We start from the raw sequence: 15,602 nt of genomic DNA, 5'->3' as shown, positions 1-15,602 counted from the left end.
TTTATTATGTTGATTGAAGTTGAAACTCCATCTAGCAGTTCTGTGTCAGCTGGTGGTTGTTTACAGTGGCGTCTAGTGACTTGCTAACACCACTCAAGTAGATTTGGTGAGTGACTACAGCATCAACATTTACCAGTTCCTGTATTACTATTGAAATTGTAATGATTAGCAGTGATGGAACTAACAGTTTTATGAATATTAGTACATGAAAGAGTCTGGATGATGATCATACTCAAGATGCTAAGAATTTAGAGCCTAATTTATTTTTCAAATTTACTCATAATTTCATCCCAGTTTTCAATGTCAGTTGTATATTTGTTAATTTGTTTTATGTCAATTGTGTGTTTGTACATTTGTTTAGTTATTACATGTTTTACATTAAGGCTGAAGATGGCCAGCCCAGGCCAAAACTAGTCCCTAGTTAATGTAATTCAAAATATTCCATTTTATAGTATTGAAAGGTGGACCGTTACGACATTAATTTAATAATTGTTATTGTGTTGTAAGTGAAGGAATACACAATCGTGGGGCAGCAGCGTTGAATCTTCGAGTATGTTAAATAATCAAGAACGTTACTGCGACCAACAGGTGAGAGGAGAAACGATCTGATGCATTCCTTGACTGACAAGTGTGTCTTAATTACAGTGTGTTCTTGTACTGTGTGTGCAGTTACAGCTGTTTAATAAATGAACTGTGGATATTGGCTGTAAGAGACAAGGACCATCTTGCGCGAGTCCTGTACCTGTCCCCATCATACACCCTACTTCCCCTCCCTCCCGCTCTCTTCTCTGAAGCACAGCAGCAGCTTGTGTATCTGTTCTAGTATCTGGGAATGAGCCTTACTATGTAGTTACGATAATAGTTTCAACAAATACAGAGATGAAGATTGTTAAAAAGCAGTAGTGAAATGAGTATTATTCTTTGAAATTCACTTGACCATTCACTCGCACGTTCTTACCGCAGTCGTCTCATGTGTCAGTTTGATGGATCACGCAATAACCCCCTTAAATTTCTTAAGAGAAGTTCTGTTGGCGGTGGAGAAATGCACTACATGACAACGGAGACTGCAAAAGAGCATTCATAGGATTGTGTACTGTAAGATTTGATGAGTGGAATTTAAATAAGAAAGTGATTTGGTTTATCTGAATTCAGCATTTTGTGGACAAGATGTAACAAGTACAATAAAAACTATGACAGTTTTGCATATTAAAAATAAGTCTAATACAGCCCAGGCAACTTATTTTGGAATTTAATTTTCTTAACTCATTGAATGTAAGATTAAATTTTAATCAGCATGCTGAAAACCCTATTGCATTATTTCATATTGTTCAGGAGATACAAGCAGAAAACGGCCGCAGTACTTGACCGATTGGCCTTATTGTTGGAGAGCCGCCTCTGTGCGCTGTTAGTAGATATAGCAGAATCAGGCAGTGCAACTGTTGGTTCGGCATATTTAACTATTGTAATCGATACTTAAGTGAAAACATAGTTTACTATGTTGTGTATGCCATGAAACTACTATGCTGGCGTAGCAGGGCGAGAGGTAATACTCCCACATGGTGTGTCCCAGGTGGCGGATAGGGGGGTCCTAACCGTCTTGCCAGTGCACTTGAGCGAAATAAAATAGCCCTTGTGGACCAAACACACAACCCCTGTGGGTTGGGGACACAGGCAAAGAATACACCCACGGTATCCCCTCCTGTCGTAAGAGGCGACTACAAGAGGTGATCAAGGTATGATTAAGAACCATGAGACTACTTATGATTAACACCATCAGTCACCTTTACTTGGAAGTAGTACCTCCATGTTAAGTACACAATAGGTTTGTGATTAGAAGCAGCAGAGACTGGTTAACTATGGGTTTACAGAAACTGTGATTAGTACCACTATATGTGCACGGGCTTACATTGCCTGTTATTAGTACCATTATGTGAGAAACACCACGGGTTTGGACGTTGCCTGTGATTAGTACCACTATATGAGCAACACTGTGGGTCGGCGTTGCCCGTGATTAGTACACCTAGGTGAGAAACACCATGGGTTTGCGTTACCTGTGCGACGTATATTACTTGTACCATAATGCGTGGAACACTGTGAGTCTATGACTTTTGATTAGTACCGCTGCATGAGAAATACCATGGTTCTACTTTACTACCGATAAGTACCATCATGAGGGGCCGTTAACCTGGATTTCGGACCCTTTTAGACAACAAGCCCCATCGATTCAGGATTGTGCTTTGGACACAGTCCCTTGGTCAGTAATACTATTGTTTTAAGATAGTTTCTGGGAATGTGGAACATTGTGGGTCGGATCCACTGATTGTTTTAAATTCATATTCATCCATTCATTCTTCATCATCATGTTTTGAATTCTGGTCAGTAGATAAATTTTGAACTTTTAAATTGTCATTGCATTTCGTCTTATTTTGAACCATTAGGGACTGATGACCTAGATGATAGGCCCCTTTAAACAACAAACATAATCATCATGTGTTGTGTATGGTTGCAACCACCCAAGCACTTTGAAAACATTGAAGGAGGAAGGTGATGTTTTAATAGATTCCTCAATCAAAAAAATCTCCAGAGAGATATTACACTTAGCTATAAAAAGTTAGTTGTGCTAATTTCTCAGCAACCCGACATAGTTTTGTATGCTCTACACATTTCAGAGAGCGTGACTATGAACTGTTGATTAAATATAAAGCCGAACACCTGAGACAGAATAGAAAACGTGTTAAAAAAAGTTCTATGACTGCGCTAAATTGACATTGTGTGTATGTACATTTGTTTAGTTATTAGATGTTTTATATTAAGGCTGAAGATGGCCAGCCCAGGCCGAAACTAGATCCTAGTTAATGTAAATCAAAATATTACATATATAGTATATATGAATGGATGAAAACCATAACGGTATAAGTAGCATTTTGGTCATTTAGAGAAAAAGGCATTTAAACATCTTAACACTCATATAAAGCATGCTATTTGTAGTTATACCATCCATCACTAGAGCGCAGAATATTACCGTTATCACTTTTATCTCTTTGCTGGTGAAAAGATACATCCTCCCGGAGTTACATCCTGCACTTAACTCATTTTTTTTTTAAATGTCACTTGTACCGTTATGGTTTTCATCCATTCATATATAGTATTGAAAGGTGGACCCTTACAACATTAATTTAATGATTATTACTGTGCTTACACCAGGCGTTCTTTCCCTATCTTTCAGAAATATCAGATGCCGGTAGTTCGCTTCTTAGTCTAGATGTTGTGCACATTGGTTCAAATTGATAAGGCTTCATTTTTCTGGACATTATTATTCTTTCCAAAGAATGGGCTGACACTGAGAAACACTCATAGACAGACAGAAGTGGCATGTGATATCTTGTCATAAGGCAACAGTGATGTTACTCTGTCTCCTACCTAAAACTTATATTTTCATGTCTCGCAAGCTAATGGAGATTTTTAAGTTCCAATTTTGGCATTCCACTCTTCTACGCAAAATCTAACTGAATTAATTAAAAACAAACAATTCGTTTTCTTAGTCCAGCCTGGTTTCTTGACTTACGCATCCATTAATACAGTATCAAATGAGGGTGAATCAAAAAGTAAGTTACATTTCCAAGTTATGGCCATTTATGAAACCACCTACACATAGGCAACGCGGCTGTGACAACATACAATGTAAATTCACTTTTCCACACAGTTCCCAAGCGACTGTAAACATTTCTCAGAACGGTCAACCAACTTTTCGATTCTGGATGCGTAGAAATCACCTCCAGCGCTATGTAAACACCTGGGGACAGCTGCTTTCACCTCTTCATCGTTTTAGAATCGTCGTCCACCCAGATCCTTTTTCAGCTTACCGAACACTTGATAATCGCATGGCACTACATCTGGACTGTGTGGAAGGATGTTGCCATACCTCTCATTTGAATCCCTGCAGCAGTTCGAACGTTTAGCAGGCCGTGTCAGGTGTTTCGTTATCGTGCAACAAAATCACATTGGCGCTCAATTTTCCCCGCCGCTTTTCTTTAATTCCTTTGCGCATCTGGTTCAACATTTGACAATACGACGCTGAGGTGATTGTCGTGCCTTTCGGCATAAATTTCATGTGCACACACCCTCCATGTCAAAGAACATTGTCACCATTACCTTTCCTGTGGAAAGTTGGACCTTGACCGTCGTTCATGGTGGGGATGTGATGTGCACCCATTCCATCAATGTTCTCTTTGCTTCAGAGGTGAAGTGGTGGACACACGTTTCATCCCCTGTGATGATTCGCTGTAGAAACTCATTGCCCTCCACAGAATACCATTGGAAAAATGCCAGTGACGATTGGAAACGTCCCTTGTGAAAATCGGTAAGCAGATGTGGGACTCATCTTTGTCACAGTTTACAAAATTCAAGGTGCTGGTGAACAATGGAGAACACACTGCCATACGAAATGTTCAGCATGCTGGCAGTTTCCTGCAGTGTTATGCTCCGATTCTTTCGAATGATCCCATCCCCATGGTCAACATTTGCAACGGTACTGGACGTTGCAGACCTGTCTTCGCAATATTCGTCTGTGAGATCCGTACATCCGGCGTCAAATTGCTTATACCACTTTACAATACCTAGGCGAGAAATTGCACGCTCCCCATATACAGCAGTGATTTCACAATGTATGTCCATGCAATTGAGCCATTTATCCCATAGAAATCTGATCATTGCACGCACCTCCAGTTTGGAGTGAACATCCAGTTGATGCGCCATTGAGCCTAGCTCGCTCTGCACACACAACACGACGGGATACCACACCAACCTTCCTATTGGATATGTCAGCAGTTACTGTAGCTTGCTCCGCATTGGCTACGGTCACGACACAAAGCGTGCTCTCGCGGCGACTAGTGTAACTTACTTTTTTATATGCCCTCATAATAATGAAAGATAGGTAAGGTGAGGGAGCATTTAAGTTATACTGTATTTGAAGACATATTGGGGAAATGGATGCGTAGCATTTCAGTGTGTTTTGTTTTTTTTTCTTTTCTTTTTTTTTTTTTTTTTTTCTTCTTCTTCTCTGTCTGTGTCTGTTAGGTCATCAGCCCAGAGGCTGGTTGGATCCTCAAATAGCACCACCAAAGGTTATGCGGTTATAAGGAAACCCCAAAAACCAATGGCAGCACCAAAATGAGGCGTACTAGGCAGTTACATGTATATAATGAAAAGGGAAGAAATAAGCAATGACTAAAATCAAGTACAGAACCAGTACGGGAAGAGGGAGCTGAGACAGTGATGTACTCGTTTGGGTGCTAAGAACTGAAATGGTGTGAGAGCCCAACTATTGTCTGCAAAAATGGCAGTGTATGAAAATGTATATAATGCCCTTGTCTTTTTGAATGATAGTATCTCTTTATCCTCTCCTTTCTGTAACCCCATTTTCCCACATCGAGCTATATTTTAGTGTATCTTTATATGTTACTGAGTTATGTGTCGAATGTGAAACAAGTGTACAAACTCCAGCTGATTATGTTACCACTGTTATTTGTTGATCAGACAGTGTGTATAATCTTGTATGTTGTTTCTAAATAATAGTTTTTATTTTCAGGGGGAAGAAAACAACTTAAGGAGACATCAAGAAACTTAACTGTAGTGATCAGTCAATCTTTTACGTTTCTGTACACAAAATGTCCTCTTTGCTGCTAACGTTCTCTATGTACAGTAATAAGAGAATATGGCCTTTATAAACTACTTCAAGAAGTGTGTTGCAACAACTGCTAAAGCATAAATAATAGATGGTCTGTTCTTCTGTGGTTGTAAATATAAATAATTATCTTTCTAGCACTCCTAGTGTGCACTGACTATCTTATTGAAACTAGCAATGAATTATTGGCAGAGAGAAAGCTACCTGTATAAAGTTCCAATTATATTGTAGTAAATATAAGTACATCTATTCATTTCCCCAGTCATTTGAGATAGTTTTTGTCTTGATGTAAATGTAGACTGGGGTTAAATTTAATATTATTAAATTTTAGCTAATTCTGAGAGTAATTGATTAACTTAGTAAATATATGAATTTAACTGCTTCGTTTTTAATTGGTGTACTAACAAATTAAACAAAAACGAAAACAGTTTCAACTTCACAAGTTTTACGTAAAATATTAAATCTTAAATATTCATAGAACCTCATGTTATTAACTGGGTCTTTAACTATTTAACCAGTTCTTAGGTTCGTTTAATCCTGGATAACTCATCTATTAGTGGGATGCTACATGGTAAGTCAGCTGGAGTAATTCATTGTAAACAAATAGGACAACATAACTTCACTTACATACAAATTGGTGCTTTATCTTGAGTGTGGTAGCAGATTCTACTCCTGAAAAGGCGGAAGAGTATTAATTATAAGTCAGATGTATCACTTATTAATTTATATTGGTTTGGATATATCACTTATTAATTCATAATGGTTTAAGACTTGTCCAATAAAGCCTGTGTATGTGTGAGCTCTGATAGCATATGATTGGCTTTTTTTAATACAGTAACATTACTGTATTTCACTCATTGTTCTCTCAGTCAGGAATATTTGGTGCTTACTGGATAAAATGATTGTAACATAAATGCTGTTTCACTTTTCTAGGACTGTGTAATCATAATACTAGATTATATGTACTTGACACCCTTAAAACACCATTAAAAGTTAAGACTGCAAAACAATGCAGATTTCTCTTTTATTAACCTGATCCTTGGCACATTAAGAAGATCTATTAAGGAACTATATAGCAAAGAGATGCTCAGACAAGAAGGCTAATAGGAGTAAAATACAGTATATGTAGGTATAGGAAATCGATGGAGAGCAGCAGCGTACCATGTAAGCACAAATAGACACACAAAGGAAAGGTCCAGCCTTTGTCAGTGGAGGATAGAATAAAAATGGCAGTGGTCTTTGGTGGCGAATGGGCATTCTACTTTGTTAATTTGTTAATGGGAGGAGGGTGGTCAAGAGGATGGGGGGGTGGGGGGGAAGCAGTGGTTATCTAATGGTTAGGCCGAGCGCACTGAGCACAGTTTAGTAATCCACACAATTCATTATATCATTGCAAGTTGAAAGACAGGACAAAACATTTCCGCACCTACTTCTGCCTACTCCACGCAGAGTTCGAAATGCAGTTTTCAGTGCACAGGTCACATTGTTTGTTGACAAATAGAGGAAAAAATTATCACAGCCATTCTGTCTCATGATGTCTTATACAATATAAACCATATAGACTACAGCGCAGTTTTAAATTTCAATTTTCCGCCATGTATGTATACACACATTGCGAGAAAATGGCTGAATGGAATTTAATGAAAATTGATGTGTGAAGTCGGAGAATAAGGAACTAATGTCTTCTTCTTAAGTATTCAATCCATTGGTTGGTCTGCGGCAGTTCTCCAGTCACCTCTATTCATAGCTTTCCTCTTCATCTCGTCATAGCTTCTGCATCCTACATCAGACATGATTTGCTGTGCATATTGTAGGCGTGGTCTTCCTCGACATCTCTTGCCTTCATCCCATTCCCTCCAATACAGTTTTCAACAGGCTATCATGACTCAGAATATGTCCTATCAGTCTAGTCCTCCTCCTCCTCCTCTTTATACTTTTCCATAAGGTATAATTTTCCTCCACCTTAAATACTTCAGCATTGTTATTTTTTCTGTCCAGCTAATCTTTAGCATTCTTCTATAGCACCATAGTTCAAAAGAATTTAACCTTCTTTTTTCTTTTCCAATTGTCCACGTTTTGCAATCATAGAGGGCAATGCTCCAAACATACGCTTTCAGTAATCTTTTTCTTGTTTTAAGATTAATGGAATTTGTAGTGAATAAACATTTCTGTCTGTAAAATGCTAATTTGGCTTGTAAAATTCTACTTTTGATTTATTTCTTGCTTCTTCTATCTTTGGTAATTTTTCTTCTGTGATATTTAAATTCTTTAACATTTTCCAGTGTTTTGTTGCCCACCAATATTTACATGAGTCTGCTTTTTTATCGCAGACGATAACTTTCGTCTTTGTCGTCTTTATTTTCATGTTGTATTCATTACCTATGATATCCTCCATTTTTACTATTATTTGTTTCAAATGTTGTTCACTGTTTAGGCTATGAATTTTATTCATGCTTAGGGAAATGGTAGTTAGAGGAAGGCTGAAAGTTTCATTCTCAAATGTGTATGCTATTAGTGGTCCCATCAATAAACACTACATAACAAAAGTTATAGAGAATATAATTCCCAATCATTTTTTTTCTGAGGGTAGAACAGTTAAAAAGAACTGAGAATGAAGACATCAGTAGTCGCGTGAAAACACCACCAGGAATGGCGGAACCCCTTAGAATAACTATGGGCCTAAGACAAGGTGAAGTTCTGTCACTTCTCTTCATTACTGTGATGAATGAGATTCAGCAACAAGTATGTCAAAACGTTGGTGACAACAAAATGAAAGTCTTGCTATTTGCGGATGACATCTGTATATAGGGAGATTCCAAGGATGAACTTCAGGAGCAGATCAATGCATGGACAATAACAGGTAAAGGGTAGGCCTAAGATTCAGTCAGGAAAAAGTGAAGTATTGGTTATGGAGAGAAATGATCAACCTAAAGCTTTAATTGAAATAGAGGGTAAACAACTTAAGATGTCCAACAAATTCAAATATCTAGGAAGCATGATATCAGCAACAGGTTCCATTGAAGAGGAACTTAACAGCAGGATTCAAGCTGGAGGAACATTCTATACAGTTGCCCGTGACCTAATATGGAACCCAAAAGTACCATTGAATCCAAGCAAGCAATTTATCTGACTTATTACATGCCAATTTTGACATATGGGAGTGAGACCTGGACCGTGAGGAGAAAGGATGAAGTAAGGATTCAGGCAGCTGAAATGAGATTTGTCCGAGCGATGGTTGGCAAAAAAAGATGAGATAAAATTTGTAATGAGAACATCAGAGACATGGCTCAGGTTGGCAGAATGCAGGTTAACATAACTCTGCGTAGACTCAAATAGTATGGTCTCATGCGAAGGATGGATCCTGATCGCATACCCAGAAAAATGTATGATCTCCAGTCAAAATATTCAAGACAAAGAGGGCAGCCAAGAATGCAATATACAGACATGGTGAAAAATGACATTCAGCAACAGCATTGAAGAAGGAGAAAAGTACAAAGACAGAAGTTGGTGGAGGGGCTTCATTCGCCGACCCATCATATAGACGGAACGACATGGGATATGTATGTATGTATGTATGTACTGTTCTACCTTACTGGCTATGAAACAGAGATATTCATGAATTTAGACGTCTGTTGATTAGTCCATATCAACATTGCTAACATGAAAATAATGTTCAGTCGTGTTAACTGGCGGTGATGGTGTTTGTTGTTGTTGTGATTGTATTAAAGTGAAAAAGTGCATGGTCATCAGCCTAAATCAACATGGGAAATTGTGAAGATGACTACCAAATAAAGAAAAAAATTTGTGACAGAACGAATGTTTGAAAAATAAGCAGGAGGAAGGACTCCCTTTACATTGGATGACCTAGTATCACAGAGGTGGAAGAAAACATTGCTCTTTCTGTTATCCAACAAGACACTGCGTGGCAATCTGTGTTCACATGGACTTTGCAGTTTTGTCAGCGCTACACTGTCCTGCCTTGCTTTGCTCAGCTCTGCAGACAACTGTGTCTCAATGCATCCGGCCTTATGGCTGGGTGCTTAAGCACTGTGTGATGTGCAGTCCAGGTTGGGAATGTCTAAGGGTGACTCGATGGGTAGTGAGCCACACCTCGTAACTTTATGCGATGTCAGTCTGTCGTGGCTGCTTGGCATCATGAATACCGTGCTTGATACGTAATTTATCCTTATTCCGACAGATGACAGCTCATGCTATTGATGATCGCCTAAGCATTTCCTTCTATCTTGTCTGCATGTTGTGTGATCTTTCTCAGTCGGACGGTGAGGAATAAAAATAAGATGGATACGGTGTTTTGTGATGTAGCTTTCGTCTCTTACCGAAGGTATTATAAACGTTTCAAAACATTATCCTGTACGGCACTCAGAGTTTGGAGTCGGAACTATGAGTACTTCTTCTCGAGGTACCGTAATGTTTGTTCCTATCATTCTCGGTTTGCCATAGGTACCGGTAGTAGTAAGTCTGTTTATAAGGAGGTTTCTCGTTTTGTGTGTTATTTATTTTATATCTTGTTGCAGACTTATTTTTTGGTACCTTCCTTCCCTTACATGTCTGCTTATGTGTGCTCATATCGGCTAAGAGCGAAAGGAGGCATCGGCCCAATTGTTCATGTGCATGGTGGGTTTGCTTGTTGTGTTTGGTTGGAGACCTTTAATTTTTCTTTATCTTCGATGTCTTGGCTTGAGTTCGTGCTCTACATTGTGTTTTGGTCACGTACTGTATGATTCATGTTCGTCTCTCTGCACGATGTGAATACGTGTTATGCAGCGAGTGTTTGTGTGTTTGGACTAGGTGTGTCATACCCCTTTTGTGGCAATCCAGGTTTCTGATTTGTGCTTTCAGATTGAACTCACGAGCCGTTTACGGAGCAGTTTATGCTGCATGATTCTTGCCGTTGTGTATCGTGCCACTGTACTATAGTACTTTATACTTCGTATGCTGGTCTATGTCTGTGTGTGTATATGCGCGAGTGTGGTGTGATTACCGGGTCTATGCTCTTTTTCAGTACCTAACTACTAATTATTATTATTATTATTATTATTATTATTATTATTATTATTCCCATTTTGTCTTACTTTCATTTCTGGCCTTTCTAGCCGATTTATCTGTTTTGGATTTCTACCTCATTTTTACGACTTTCTGCCGCGTGTTTATTTATTTCTTGTAACTATGGCAACCCTTTTCTTTACTCTTTTGTGTTCCATGATTTTACTTTTCCGCCGGTCTTGATTTGCCGGTATCTTTGATTTTATTTGGGATTTAATCTCCGTAGGGGTTGTCATATAAAAAGGGTGAGAGTATAGATTCTGATGATGTACCTCGGGATGATTATTTTTCCTGTTTCGAGAAAAAGTACTTTGGAATCTGATCTTCAGCGCTGTGCTCACTGTGTGGTGAAAGAAATATTATATTACAAAACAATTTCTCTATCGTGCTTTCTAGAAGTATACAAAAGAATTATGAGATTGTGTAATACTCGCTTTGGATGGACCGTTGTTTACATCATGTATGTGAGTAACTGACTTCCCATATCCCTATTTAATTGTTCTTTTATACCAGTCTTGGGCTGATTTCTTCCCTGTTTGTGATAATACGTGTTTAAATTAACACTAGATCTGCATTATTTTATTATTATTACTCTTGGGACGTGCCTCTTTCAATCTGTTTATAAGTCTAAGAGGCCCGGATTCATCTCCTGGCGATTTTCTTAGCCAGTTTCGAGACCTCTTCTCCTGTGCTGTGATATGTGCAAAGTCCCAATAACTATGATAGTATATCAGCAGTTATTACGTGAAATAACGCTCTCATGGAAACGTGTGTGCGGATAAATTTTGTCAAAAGCCCGGAAAGGTGCTGCATGTTCAGCTATGAGCCCCTTATACCATTAACGAAAGTGAAAACAGAATTTCAGTATCTTAAACTGTTCATGACTTATTTGAGGTGGACATCTTAGCTGAATAACTCTGTATATTGTGAATAACTGTAGATAGGATGTACTCCTACCTGTATACTAGAGGCGTGCATTATTCGAACGTGAGACAGAACAAGATACGCCTTTCTGCATGTGCAACCACCAATCGCATGAGTGGAACGTGTAATCTAAAATGCAGTGGCGTGCACTGAACCCAATTTACTCCATCGCTGCTGGGGTAAATAACTTTGTATTAACATTTTCTTATTATTCCTTAGAACGATGTTTACAATGTTTAAAAAATGCGAACATCTAATCCAAGCCAAGCCAAGAACAGTTGTCCCGACAATCCGCTCGCAGTACTGCAGCTCAGCTTTTCCAGCGAGCTGGGTATCCTTGCCGGCGCGAAAGAGATACCCCAGCGAAATTTAAGTCGCTTGGTTGACGCATGCACTTGAAGCTTGGTCGGTAGATGCAGAGTGGGTCTTGGCCCACAAGTGGCCACAGCTGCTCTGTGGTCCAACAGCTCTGCACTCTGACCGGCCAACTGAGCAGAGGAGGGGTGGCCACTGCTCTACTGTGGCTATACGCCTCTGCATTCGGGAGATGGGACCGGGCTGGACCTCACGCCTGGCCCCCACCGTCGGCTGTCCTGAGAATGGTTTCCCGTGGTTTTCCATTCTCCTGCACTAAGGCGAATGCCGGGACAGTTCCTAGTATAGGCCACTGCCACCAACCCCTTCACCTTTTCCAAGTATCTCCTTCAACCGTAACAAATCTCCCGGTCTGAGAGACGGCGTCGCCGTCTAAGAGGCCCATCTCCTTCTTCAGGGGAGGAATGAAAACATTTAGTAGTAGTAGTTGAAGCTTCCTTGTCCTGGGAGCGGGGCGAGGCTGTGGGCCCTTCCCCGACAACAATTTACGGCGACAGGCCAGCTAGCTTGGGTAAGTTCTGTTAGTTTTAATACTTGACACTCGAAGTATTCAGCGCCACACACTAGAGACTACAAGATAAATATCAATATGTTACAGCACAGCCACTTGCATATCGTCTTGCTAATAAAAATAGAGCCGGTTTATAAAATTAACTGTAATATGGAATAGTACATTTTATTCTTGGGTTTCGGCATGTATACAGTTTTTCGAGCAATTCATTGATGACACGTGTAGAGTATGTGTTTCGATAGCCGCAGTAAAATATTTAGGTTGCCCATCATGAACATGGAGCTAAGCGCGAAGTAAAATAATTTTGTATTTGGTTTTCTGTGATAGTGGTATATAGTGAATTTTTGCAGTGTTCCTCTTGGATTGTAGGTGAAGGTTCCGCGAGTTCTATGGCATTCTTCTTGAATATAACGTGGGTTATACGTCGTGACGAACATTTTCCCTCATTTGTCGTTCATGCACGTACACTCAGTATGCGAATGAAACTATAAAACTTCGGCGACGGTAAAATACCAGTTTTTTGTTGTTGTTGTTGTTGTTGTTGTTGTTTGCTGATTCAATTTAGATTATGCTTTTTAAGTTAAAAACAAAGAGTTATTCCCAGTGAATTTTTGTGAAAACCATGACTGCACTATCACAAAGCGTCACCGGATTATTTAAAATCTGCTATAGATTAAGTTGTGATGGTGTCGTCACTGCCGTGGATATCAGTTTGGAAGAATGTGTGAGTGTGTGGTTGAAAATATTCTTGAAAGATATTTCTCAGGTAGACCTTTCCACGAAAAATGCAGCCTTATAAAATGGTAATGTGGACTTTAGAGAGTATAGTGGGGCTACGATTGCTTATATTTAAAAACAGTTTTGCAGCTGGGGTAATGAGTGTGTTCACTGCACGCCACTGCTAAAATGCCTGAGTTTGCTTCAATTCTTTCGACAGGCTAGTGATGGGCAATGCTCTCGAGACCTATTCTCCAGTGTTTCGATCTATGCGACGTCTCAGTAACTACGAGAATATGCTTCACAGTATACCATCAGCGTTCTCATATGAAAACGTGTGTACCGATAAATTTTGTCAAATGCCTACAAAAGTACTGCATGTTCAACTATGAGCCCCTTAATACCATTAACGAAAGTGAAAACACAATGTCAGTAACTTAAACGGTTCACGAGTTATTTGAGGTTGACATGTTAGCTGAATAACCCTGTGTAATTTGTTAGTAACTGTAGACAGGATGTACACCTACCTGGATACCTCGCAGTTGTTATCGACAGGATACCTTCTTGTGATGCACGCCGGGCCGCAGGAGTTCTCTCTGATGATTCCCCTTCAGCGATGTTATATGTTTCTAAGTGCCGGATCATCCTAGAAATAGTTCTGCTGACGTATTTTCTTCTGTTGAATAAATAACACAGCAGGCTGTGCTATGTGGCATCTCTTCAAAAAACGTACATCCATCACTTACGTTGCGTTTCGGACATAGTCTTAAAGTTGCCGCGTACAATTAGACACAAGTACACATTGCACCGTCATATACAGAAGTACCTTATTATAACGCGAATACTCTATTTGTAAAGAATTATTTCCTTCGTCACCAAAATATCGGTAAACACAAGCAGTGGTCATTTGATAGTGAACGTGGAGTCTGATAACGATGTGCACCCACTTGCCGAAATAATTAGTGCAAACTAAGGCATTTTAGATTACACGTTCCACTCATGCGTTATGGTGGTTGCATATGAAGCAAGGCGCATCTTGCCCCATCTCGAGTTCGAATAAGGCACGTTTATAGAATCCAGGTAAGTGTGCCTACTGTAGCCGTCAGTTTCTGTACTTAGCCTACTCATTCAAGTACTTACCGTTGCATACAACGCCAGAATGCGTATCCTTAGTATGTTATATTGCGTCAAAATACGTAGTCCTCGGTGGAAATGAAAGAAATGAACGCCCTAACCGCTTTTTGACACGCGCTTACAGAATGGAGGAGGCCCGCGGTTAGCTATTCGCATAGTCGGCCAAAAAACAGTAACATTCAGCTCTTCTTCTTCTTCTTCTTCGTGGTTAGTTTTTGGACATCGTCGTAAGACGCTACGTCCAGTCACTGGTTTGCGGGATAAGTAATGTCTGGGAGAGGTACCAACATTAGAGGAAATTAGTACACTACGAGATAGTAGGGTTAGCTATGTAAGGAAGCTAATTACAGCCGGAAATAATGAAACTGAGGAAAATACCATTAATACGGAGGCTAAACTATCAAGGCATAACACAAAAACACTGGGACACAGGGTTCTAATGCTTCACGTCTGTGTGGTCTGCCACGACGTCTTACTACAAACGAACTAGACCGGACCACAAATAGGGGTGGGATGCGAAAGTTCGTACCTATAGGGAAGGAAAAAGGGTACAATTGGATTTACAGGTAAGTAAAAAATTGAGTATGAAGGCTACAACGCGAAAAGACGGTTGGAGCACTAAACAGGAAACATTTAAAGGCAGTTGGTAACCCACATGAAGAAGCTTAGCTATGAATTCGCGACGTTGATGTGCATTTGTCTGACACTGAAAAAAGAAGTGATGTACAGTACCTACTGCCCGACAGCATGGGCAGAAGTTACTTTCGAGAAGATGCAGGCGATAGAGATGAACAGGCGGACAGAAGAATCTCCTCGTGTAATAATTTTAACTTAGGCGTCCATGGGTCGTTCGGTCCCATTTCCGCTATTAAATCTGCTAATTGTTTAAGGGCGGTTCGACAGTATTCATTAGAAATAACGTTTGGTTTACAAGGTAAAGCCATGACAGAGGGAGATGCCGGTAGTGGTGCGTGGGGATCCGTAGGTTGCCCTTGAGGACTTGATTTCCGTGATATAGATGCAGTCTCGGTAGGAGTAGCAGGTATCAAACGCACCATTGGAGTGCCAGAACGTTCTGGAACCGATTTCGGATTACTTATCAAATTCAGGTATGATGCCCTGTCATAACCTGGTGTGACAGGTGGGCGGGGAGGGTTCCGAACTACCATAGTAAATTTACGCTTTCGAGGGAGA

General features: G+C 39.8%; 2 protein-coding genes across 2 annotated transcripts in view; one reads left to right on the top strand and one right to left on the bottom strand.

The window, feature by feature from the left end:
• m-cup (mann-cup) overlaps nucleotides 1-6,693 on the top strand; it is a 51,632-nt gene extending 44,939 nt beyond the window's left edge. The window contains exon 6 of the mRNA XM_067151618.2: nucleotides 5,588-6,693. The gene's annotated coding sequence lies outside the window, so the exon portion shown is untranslated. The remainder of the gene's footprint in view (nucleotides 1-5,587) is intronic.
• The window catches only part of LOC136877511 (luciferin sulfotransferase), a 243,989-nt gene that overhangs the window by 156,222 nt on the left and 72,165 nt on the right, over nucleotides 1-15,602 (bottom strand). The window lies entirely within an intron of this gene.

Source organism: Anabrus simplex, chromosome 7 (genome assembly GCF_040414725.1).
Source record: "Anabrus simplex isolate iqAnaSimp1 chromosome 7, ASM4041472v1, whole genome shotgun sequence".
In the NCBI taxonomy this organism is placed as follows: Eukaryota; Metazoa; Arthropoda; class Insecta; order Orthoptera; family Tettigoniidae; genus Anabrus; species Anabrus simplex.
The sequence above is the reverse complement of the archived record's forward strand: the minus strand, read 5'-3'. Positions and strand labels throughout refer to the sequence as shown.